The sequence below is a fragment of the Rhinolophus sinicus genome, linkage group LG13, assembly GCF_036562045.2.
Source record: "Rhinolophus sinicus isolate RSC01 linkage group LG13, ASM3656204v1, whole genome shotgun sequence".
NCBI lineage: Eukaryota > Metazoa > Chordata > Mammalia > Chiroptera > Rhinolophidae > Rhinolophus > Rhinolophus sinicus.
In genome coordinates, this window is record NC_133762.1 from 37,327,169 (window position 1) to 37,336,405 (window position 9,237).

A 9,237-nucleotide genomic window follows, 5' to 3' on the forward strand; every position below is an offset into this window, starting at 1 on the left:
AGAATCTGAGGCTCAGAGAGGGAATGCAACTCACCCAAGGTCGCCCAACTACAAAGGGGCAGTGCTGGACCTGGGATCCAGCTCTGCTTCATGACTGTGAGGACAGAAGAGGTCGGAGGAGTGCTGTTCATCCCTGATCATAATGAGCCTTGGAGACAGCAATGAGTCAAGTGGCAGTGAAGGACAACTCAGCCATTATTTATACTAATTAAGAGGACATTAAATTGAAGGGACCCACACAGCCCTTCAGTTATCAGCCAGTGTTCTGACAGTCTCAACATTCTCTACGAGTCCATCCAGGCTTGCATGGGGCACAGAGAGCAGCCCCTCACACCCTGGCTCTCTACTAAAGCACTTAATTGTCCAAGAGAAAACAGCACTCCTGCCCAGCTTTGGGTGAAGCTGCAATAAACTAATTGAAATTAAATGGTCTGGATCTCAAAAGGGAAGGGGTCACTGGCAGGAAAATACAGAGCATATATTCATTCAACAAATGTTTATTTAGCATCCTTTTCTGGGCCCAGCACAGTGCTGTGAGCTACAAATACAGCAATGATCAAAGCAGGTAAAGGCGCCCTGTCCTCATGGAGATTATATTTGTGATAGGATTGAAATCTACCCTCTACAACTCATAGTTGCAAAAATAAGTCCAGGTCCTTTATTTTCTATGTGACAGTTTTTTTCTTGAGCTTCTCCTATCTATTATTGAGAAAGAAAAATATAAATCTAATTATTAACATAAGTCTCTTCCAGTTTAAAATAGTCTCACTTAAGTAAGTACAGGCATACCTCATTTTACTGAGCTTTACTTTATTGCACTTCACAGATACTGTTTTCATCAACATCGAGGCAAGGTCCTCTACCAGCAAAAAGATCTTGCTAAAGGCTTAGTTGATAGTTAGCACGTTTTTAGCAATAAAGTATTTTTAAATTGAGGTATGTACTTTTTTTAGACATAATGCTATTGCACACTTAATAGACTACAGTATAATGTAAACATAACTTTTATATGCACTGGAAACCAAAAAATTCATGTGGCTCATTTTATTGCGCTATTCGCTTTAGTGCAGTGGTCTGGAACCAAATCCTCAGTATCTCAGAAGTATGCCTGTAGCATTTTTTAAATAAAAGTTTCATATTTCTGTACCCCCAACCCCTTTCTCTACGCAAGATGGTGTCTGAGTGTGAGCCAGTCCACACATGAATCCTTCTGCTGTCCTCTGTGACTAATCTACAAGGCCAAGGACAGCATGTGTACCCATATGTGGACCATCCTCCCCTCCCCATCGAGCCAATGTAGGGTGGGACACCCCAGGATATCATGATTTGGAAGAAGGGAAGCCCATCTGTAGCCAACTGCCAGAGACCCACCCATTTCACCCCCCATGAAAATTAATGAACCGAAATCTCAATTTAAATGGAATGGGGGGCAGCTAGAAGAGAGAGTTCTTATGCATGTATCACTCAGCACACACTACTGACCCCAACTGGAACGACATACCATCTCTGATGGGAAGTGATACTACTTTACATTCCATCTTGCCCAGTAACAGCCCAGCCAATGGGAGACTGCCATAACAGCCCATGAAAAGTCACTGTACTTCGAACTTTGAGTTTCCTCCAATGGACTCTTCATTTACAACAGCCCTCCCAAGTCCATAAAAGAGCTGGGTTTTTTTCTCCTCTGTTTCTCTGCACTTGCTTGCAGTTCACCATTAAACCACATGTCCTGAATTGCAATTCTTTGTTGTTCTAGAATAAACCCATTTTGCTAAAGACATATCTGGCTGTCTGTTTAAGGTCAATATTCTTCAGCACTCAACTCATGCTCCAAGATTAATTGCTGCAACTATGACCCAAAAGCCCTTGCCACAGGAGCACACTTGGCTCATGCACTAGACAAGACAGAAATACTGGCAATGTAATGCCCACAAAAATGTCCTTCAACCAATGAATGATGGGGACCTGATGGGGACCTCAGTGTCCTCACCCATCACATGGGATAATTGTGAGGGGTGTTCTTAATTGGCTCTCAGAGTTCCTCATTGAGATTAGATTCCATTTGCGCACAGTGGTTAAGTTACGTGATCACACATGATTTATTGACAACTTTTCCTTCCCTGCCTCACACTGCACTCTACTAATGGTGTTTCCTGGGATCATTCCCCATGTTAACTAGTTGATCTCAACATCTGGTCCCAAGGTTTGCATCTGAGAGAACTCATAAGACACCATACACATAATATTTTTTAAATGTCATATCCATCATATATTCTATTGGGGGGTGATAGACAATAAACAAATATGGACAAAGCCCCTTTATCTCATGTTATCAAGACATATTTGATCAGTGCATCAAAAAGATTAGTTCAAATGTGGATTAATCATAATATATGATGCATACATACCTTAAACATTTTAGTTAATAAAATGTACAGTTAGGTGCCAATCTTTTGACAGAGGGTCAGTCTTTTGACAGGATGCTAATCTTCAGAAAATTCCACATTGCTCACTAAGGCTTCTGGGTGAGTGGAGATATGCTTGGGAAGAGCTTGAAGAAGAGGCAAGGGTATGACAGAAAGGAATTGATCAGTGGCATGGCAGAACTACTCGTAGTTCTAGAACTCACGGCTGAGTCCCAAACCTCATGTCAAAGTCAGAACATCCCAAGCTTTAAACAGAGTCACAACTATGGTGAAGTTCATTGGTAACCAACCCACCCAGGGACTCAGGGACAATGAGTGACCCTGTTTCTCAGCAACACTGCCCCAAAGAGGTGGGCAACTGCTGTCCAGTTTCATATCCCAGGCTAGCTACCCTCATAGCATTAAACTTGACCCATCCACTGATCTACTGGTACCAAATCCAGAGGGCCCCCAAAGAGAGTGTGAGAAGAAGCTGCCTCTTGGAATATTGTGTTATAGCAGGATCACAGGACATCCATGTAGGAAGGTGCTTTAGGTTACCCCACCCCTACCATTGTTCAGATGGGGCCTCCTAAGGCATTGATTGGGGTAAGGGCTTGGTACCAACTTCTAGTTCTGATAAGAAGCACTATAGTTCATGTAAATTAGTTTCATAGCTTCCAATGATTTCCTCAGTGGTCATACCAGTGCTCCCCACCTTAATTCTGCAAATGGAATCATAGTGGTTGGTCCAGGACATGATCATGTGACTCAAGCCAGGCCAACTAGAGACTTCTGAAATTGTTTACACCGGAGCTAAGGGAGAGACGTTTTCTATCCTCCAGGAGTCACTAAAGCTGGAAGGCTGTGATTCTGGAGTTGCCAGAGGCCACATGCCCCACCCTGTGGAGAAAGTCCATCTGTGATAGGCAAGAATGGCTCCAATAAGACAAGAGCAGCAGACAAAATAATCAATGAAAATAAAAAGGAAACAAAACAGAAAAGAGGCAGAGAGAAGAGCCTGATGCCATTTAGATACCTGAATCCAGTCATCACTGGGTTCGGCCCCGCCCTGTGCTGTTTATGGTTACGATATGAGCCAACAAATCCCTTTTTTTTTGCTAACTAGTGAGAATTGGGTTTCTATCACTTCCAACAACAGAATTCTTGACTAATACAGATCTCCCCAGCAATGGAAAAGATAAAGAGTCTTCAAGTGACCTTCCAGGCAACAGATGTTCACAGGCAGGGACCAGGACAAGAGAGGAGGGGCCGTAGGGATGGTTGCCAATCGCTGATCCTCAGCATGTAGGAAATACCTTCTGGGGACTCAGGAATACACATATCCCCTGCTTAATTATTTTCATACACACACACACAGACACACCACACCACACACCACACACCACATACACACTCCAAGGATAAAGGGGAAAACAGCTTTGCAGAAAAGGTATTGCCATAACATAACACTGAGTCAGGTACTTATTATTTAACGTCCTTGTAAAGCCCAGGCCCTAGGTGTATGTTCTCGCACACTGTAGAAGGCAGGGGGAAAAGAAAAAAAAAGACACTAGCTATTGTTCAGACTCTTATTCTCTCTCTCTTTTCTGAGTCATTTCTAAATTAATTTATTACCTTTTATAACCTTATATAACCATAAAAACTAGAACAGATCCATTCTTTATGAGGAATTGCACAGTACTTATCTCCTCTCAAACAGAAGGCCTCATGTGCATGTAAAAGCATAACATAAAGCGCTGAGGTTATTTGTCAATTCCTCCAAGAACAGGGCCCAGCCTGGTGGACAAAGGAGGGAGCTTAGAGGCATGAACTTTATCTCTTTTTTATTACTGGGAAGAAATGTTTGTTAATTGAGAAAAATTAGTGTTAAGTTTTTCTAAAGCCCTGTTCTAGGAGGTGGGGGAGGAGCCCATCTTTTTGAGGGTTAATTGTGCTTTGATACTTTGGGACTAAGGGAGAATATGGGAAAGCTTTGAAGAGAGGGATGGAGGTCCTATGGGAGAAAAAAATAACGAGAAGAGGAACCATGGCCTTTTGATAGATGATAGATTAGATGAATATCTCTTCTCTTCCCCTCCATCTCTGTGGATGGAATATACTTCCTCACCCCTTGACTTTGGGCTTAGTCATGAGACTTGCTTTGGCCCATGGGCTTGCAATACACTTGTGCAGCTGGGCATGCTCTCTTCTGATTTAGCCATCATGAGGAAAGAAATATGTTGTGGTTAGCCAAATGGTGTGAATGGTCAAACATCTGTGGTAAATGGTCAAACAAACACACTACGGCATACTAGTCAGCTATGAAAAGGATCAGACAATCAATACACACAACAACCTGGATAAATCTCCAGGAAATCGTGCTGAATTAAAAAGTCAATCCCAAAAGGTTACATACTGTATGATTCCGTTTGTATAGGATCCTTCAAATGACAAAATTTTAGAAGTGCAGAACAACCGATTGGTTGCCAGGGATAAGGGAAGATGAAGAGGAGAAAGCGGTGGGGAGCAAGGTGGGTGTGGCTATAAAAGGGCAACACACAAGATCCTTGTGGTGATGGAACTATTCTGTATGTTAACTATCAATGTCAATATGCTGGCTCTGATATCGTACTACAGTTTTGCAAGATGTCACCATTGGGGGAAGCTGGATAAATGTTAACATGGATCTCTCAATATTATTTCTTATAACTGCATGTGAATCTACAAAAGTTTTACGTAAAAAAACAACACAGAGACAATGAGGCTGCCGTCTATACTCATGTGGAAAGAGCTCACTGTTAAGTGAAAGAAACAAGGGTCAGAAGACTGTGAGTATGTGCATGCATAGAGAAATCTGGAAGGATATACACAAAACAACTTAAGGTGACTTCCTGAGGGTGAGAAGATGTGAATGGGGAAAGGGCAGGTGAGAGAGGTATATACAATGTGTGGCTTTCGAACAATATGAAAAACTAAAAAAAAAAAAAAAAATTAAAAAAAAAAGTGTATGGAGAGTGGATTGGAGGGACCAAGAATGGGACCAGAGAGACCAAAAGAGACTTCACCCTACTAGAGAACAGCAGAGCTCCACACTCTTCAATACAGCCGAACCTGCTTTTTAAATCTAACTGCTTTCTGCTCAAAAACCTTTTTCACCCCACAGATAAAGGCCAGCAGCTCAGCATGGCGTGCAAGGCAGTTCACAATGTGGTCCCCAGCTGATCTTTCTAGGCTCAACCTCTCTCACTGCCCTTGAATCGTGATGCTCTTTTTTTTTTTTACATTAAAGTTTATTGGGGTGACAATGGTTAGTAAAGTTACATAGGTTTCAGGTGTACAATTCTGTAATACATCCTCTATATATCACATTGTGTGTTCACCACCTAGAGTTAGTTTTCCTTCCACATCATATATTTGATCCCGTTTACCCTTATCTACCACCCTCCTCCCCCCTTACCCTCTGGTAACCACTAACCTATTGTCTGTGTCTATGAGGTTTTGTTTCTTGTCTTGTTCCTTTGTTGTTTTCAGTTTTATATCCCACATATCAGTGAAATCATATGGTTCTCGACTTTCTCTGTCTGACTTACTTCGCTCAGCATTATAATCTCAAGATCCATCCATGTTGTTGCAAATGGCAGCATTTCATCTTTTCTTATGGCAGAGTAGTATTCCATTGTGTATATATACCACAACTTCTTTATCCAGTCATCTATCGGAGGACATTTTGGTTGTTTCCATGTCTTGGCCACAGTAAATAAAGCTGCAGTGAACATTGGTACATAAACATTTTTTTAAAAAATTAAGAATAGAATTACCATATGACCCATCAAACCCTAGCCTGGGTATCAACACGATGCTCCCTTTTGTCTGAACTCTTGACATGTTGTCACACCTCTGTGCTTTTGTCCATGCTGTTCCTTCTGCTTGGAATGTCCTTCCTGCACACATCACCCTTATAAGCTCCAACTCCTTAAGACCAAGTTCAAGGTTCTCCTCCATTCCAGATACTTTTCTGACCAATCCATCTGCTATAACCCCATACACAATTAATTACTCTCTGTTAAGGGTTCCGAAGGCAGTTTCTAACTGCCATTTTATCGCTTGTGACATTGGCATACACTCAGGTGTGACTTTGTTACTAAATAATTAATAGAGTAGTCATTTGTTTAATATCCTCCTCCCCCAATAGACTGCCAGTTCCAGGAGGGTAGGGACCAGGTCTGTCATATAATCTCCTTGACTGGGACAGTGTCTGGGATGCTGGAGCCCATTGCAAAAGGCTTGGGATCCCGCACCCCCACTCATCTTTTTTTTTTTTAAGATTTTATTGGGGAAGGGGAACAGGACTTTATTGGGGAACAGTATGCATCTCCAGGCCTTTTCTCCAAGTCAAGTTGTTGTTCTTTCAGTCTTAGTTGTGGAGGGCGCAGCACAGCTCCAGGTCCAGCTGCCGTTTTCTAGTTGGAGGGGGCGCAGCCCACTATCCCTTGTGGGACTCGAGGAATCGAACTGGCAACCTTCAGAGTTAGGAGCATGGAGCTCTAACTGCCTGAGCCACCGGGCCAGGCCCCCCACTCATCTTAAAGGGGCTGCATTCTGAACTCTAGAACATGTTCTAACCGGCACCAGAAAGGGCTGAACGAACCCCCTCCCTGTTCAGCTCATACAACCCTATTACTGAAGCCCTATCTGGGAGGCCACCAATCTCCCCAAGGGTCTAGCCTGACAGATGTAAAGGGGTTAAACCCCGCTAGCACGGGTGAGAGTGGGAGGGGGAGCCTAGAACTGTGCGTCCAATACGGTAGCCACTAGCCATAGTGACTATTTACATTAAAATTAAAATTTAATTTAAAATTCAGATCCTTAGTCAAGCTAGTCAGTTTTCAAATGCTCAATAGCCATCTGTAACTTGTTGGCTACTGTATTGGAGAGCACAGAATTATAAAACATTTCCTTCATCACAGGACAGGCTTCTGGACATTGATCACCTGGAGAATTACCCCTTACTGAGTGCTTCCTGTAAAATACAGCAGTTTGCAGAAGCATCTTGGGTGGCATGCTCTGGAGTTTGAACTGACTGTCTGGGTTTGAAGGTAGCCCTTCCAGTCACTACCTGTGTGAGCTACTTCACCTCACTGAGCCTCATTTTCTTCAACTGTAAGTCGGGGCATAATAGTATCTACTTCATGAGGTTGCTGTGAAGATTCAGTGACATAATACACGTAAAACCCTTGGAACACTACAGGCCCATCATAAATGCTCAGTATCTGGTTAGTTTTCTTGTTGTTTGTTTTTATTTAAACCTCACAACAGTCCTATTAGATAGGTACTGTTATGATTCCCATGTACAGATGGGGAAATTGAGGCTAGAGACCCGAAGCAACTTGTCCAAAGTCACATTTTGAGAAAGTGGCAGAGCTGGCTTTGAACCCCAAAGCCCAGATTTCTAGATTTCTTCTTTTGAGTGATGGGGGTGGATCTGCCCTTAGCCCCAACTAGAACTTGGTCTAGTTCCACAGTCCTCTGTGCCAAGATGAGTTCCTGTCAATCCTACTAGAGGCTCTAAGCACTTGACTAATGTCCCATCCCCATCAGCGGGGGCCTCCACCATCAGCTGGCATCCATCAGAGAGTCTTCTCCTTCCTGCTGCCCTAGATGAGATGCTGGGCCCAGAGCGCTGTGCAAATAGAACATGAATTCTGCTGACAGGGTAATAATAAGGCTCTTAAATCAGCTCTTGGACTTTTTGCTTTACATATATTACTCAAATTACATGTCAGGGATTAATATACATTATAAACCAGATGTGCCAGTTACATATTCCTCTCCAGACTATCTCTTGGGTGCCTCCTGAAACAGCTACTGGTATTAATCACACATTCTTCCCATAATGCTTGGGCCATGGGATCAGGAAGGATGGGAGTCCTAGAGGAGCTATCAGGAACCAGAAGCTGATTTTCTCACTTTGGAACCAGGCCCAGTTGCATTGGGTTTCACAACCACTTCTGTATCTTTCTGCTGTGCAAGCTGTGGCTTTCAGCCTGGTGTCCCCAGTGCCTAGCCAGGGTTTGGCACATAGTACCTATTTAGAGGAGACAGTAGAGGCTGCCGAATGCCTACCCTAGATCTATTCTCTCCTCGTTTCCATTGAACAGAACCCTGAGATTATTTGGGGCTGCAATGTACCATACCAAGCTAAAAATACCCTCCCAATTTCCTTGTGGCTAGATATGGGTGTGTGTGAACCAGCTCTGGCCAATGAGATGGAATAAGAAATATGCTGGGGATTTCTGGGACCATCCCTTACTTCTGCTCGATTCCTTTTCTTCCTGCCCGGAACATAGTCATGGTGACACAGCTGCAACCATCTTGCAACCATGAGGTGACAAGCATGAAAACAAAAACCAACATGTTAAGATGGAGGCATGAAAAGATGGAAGGAGTCTGGAATCGTGAATATGTCTGAGCTTTGGTATTAGCCCTGTTCTGCCGACATCCAGACTTAAGTCCCTTAAGTTTGCAGTTATTGGAGCTTATCACATTCTTGATACATTTGCTTTCAGTGCCCCTGGTACCCACAGAGAAGCAACTTTTGGTGAACCTCCTCAGTCCTTGCCTCTCTTCCCTGAATTGTGCCCATCACCACATTCTTGCCCACACCTGCTTCTCAGAGAGTTTTCACCACATTCCCTATTGGGTGGGCAGTGGACCATAGCCATAGCTGACTGAGTCAGTGGAATAAATTTGACCCAACCAGATTCTCTCCCTGAGATTTCAACTGGGCCCAGAGATTTGCATTCAGAACACACAGACTGGCAACTGCAGC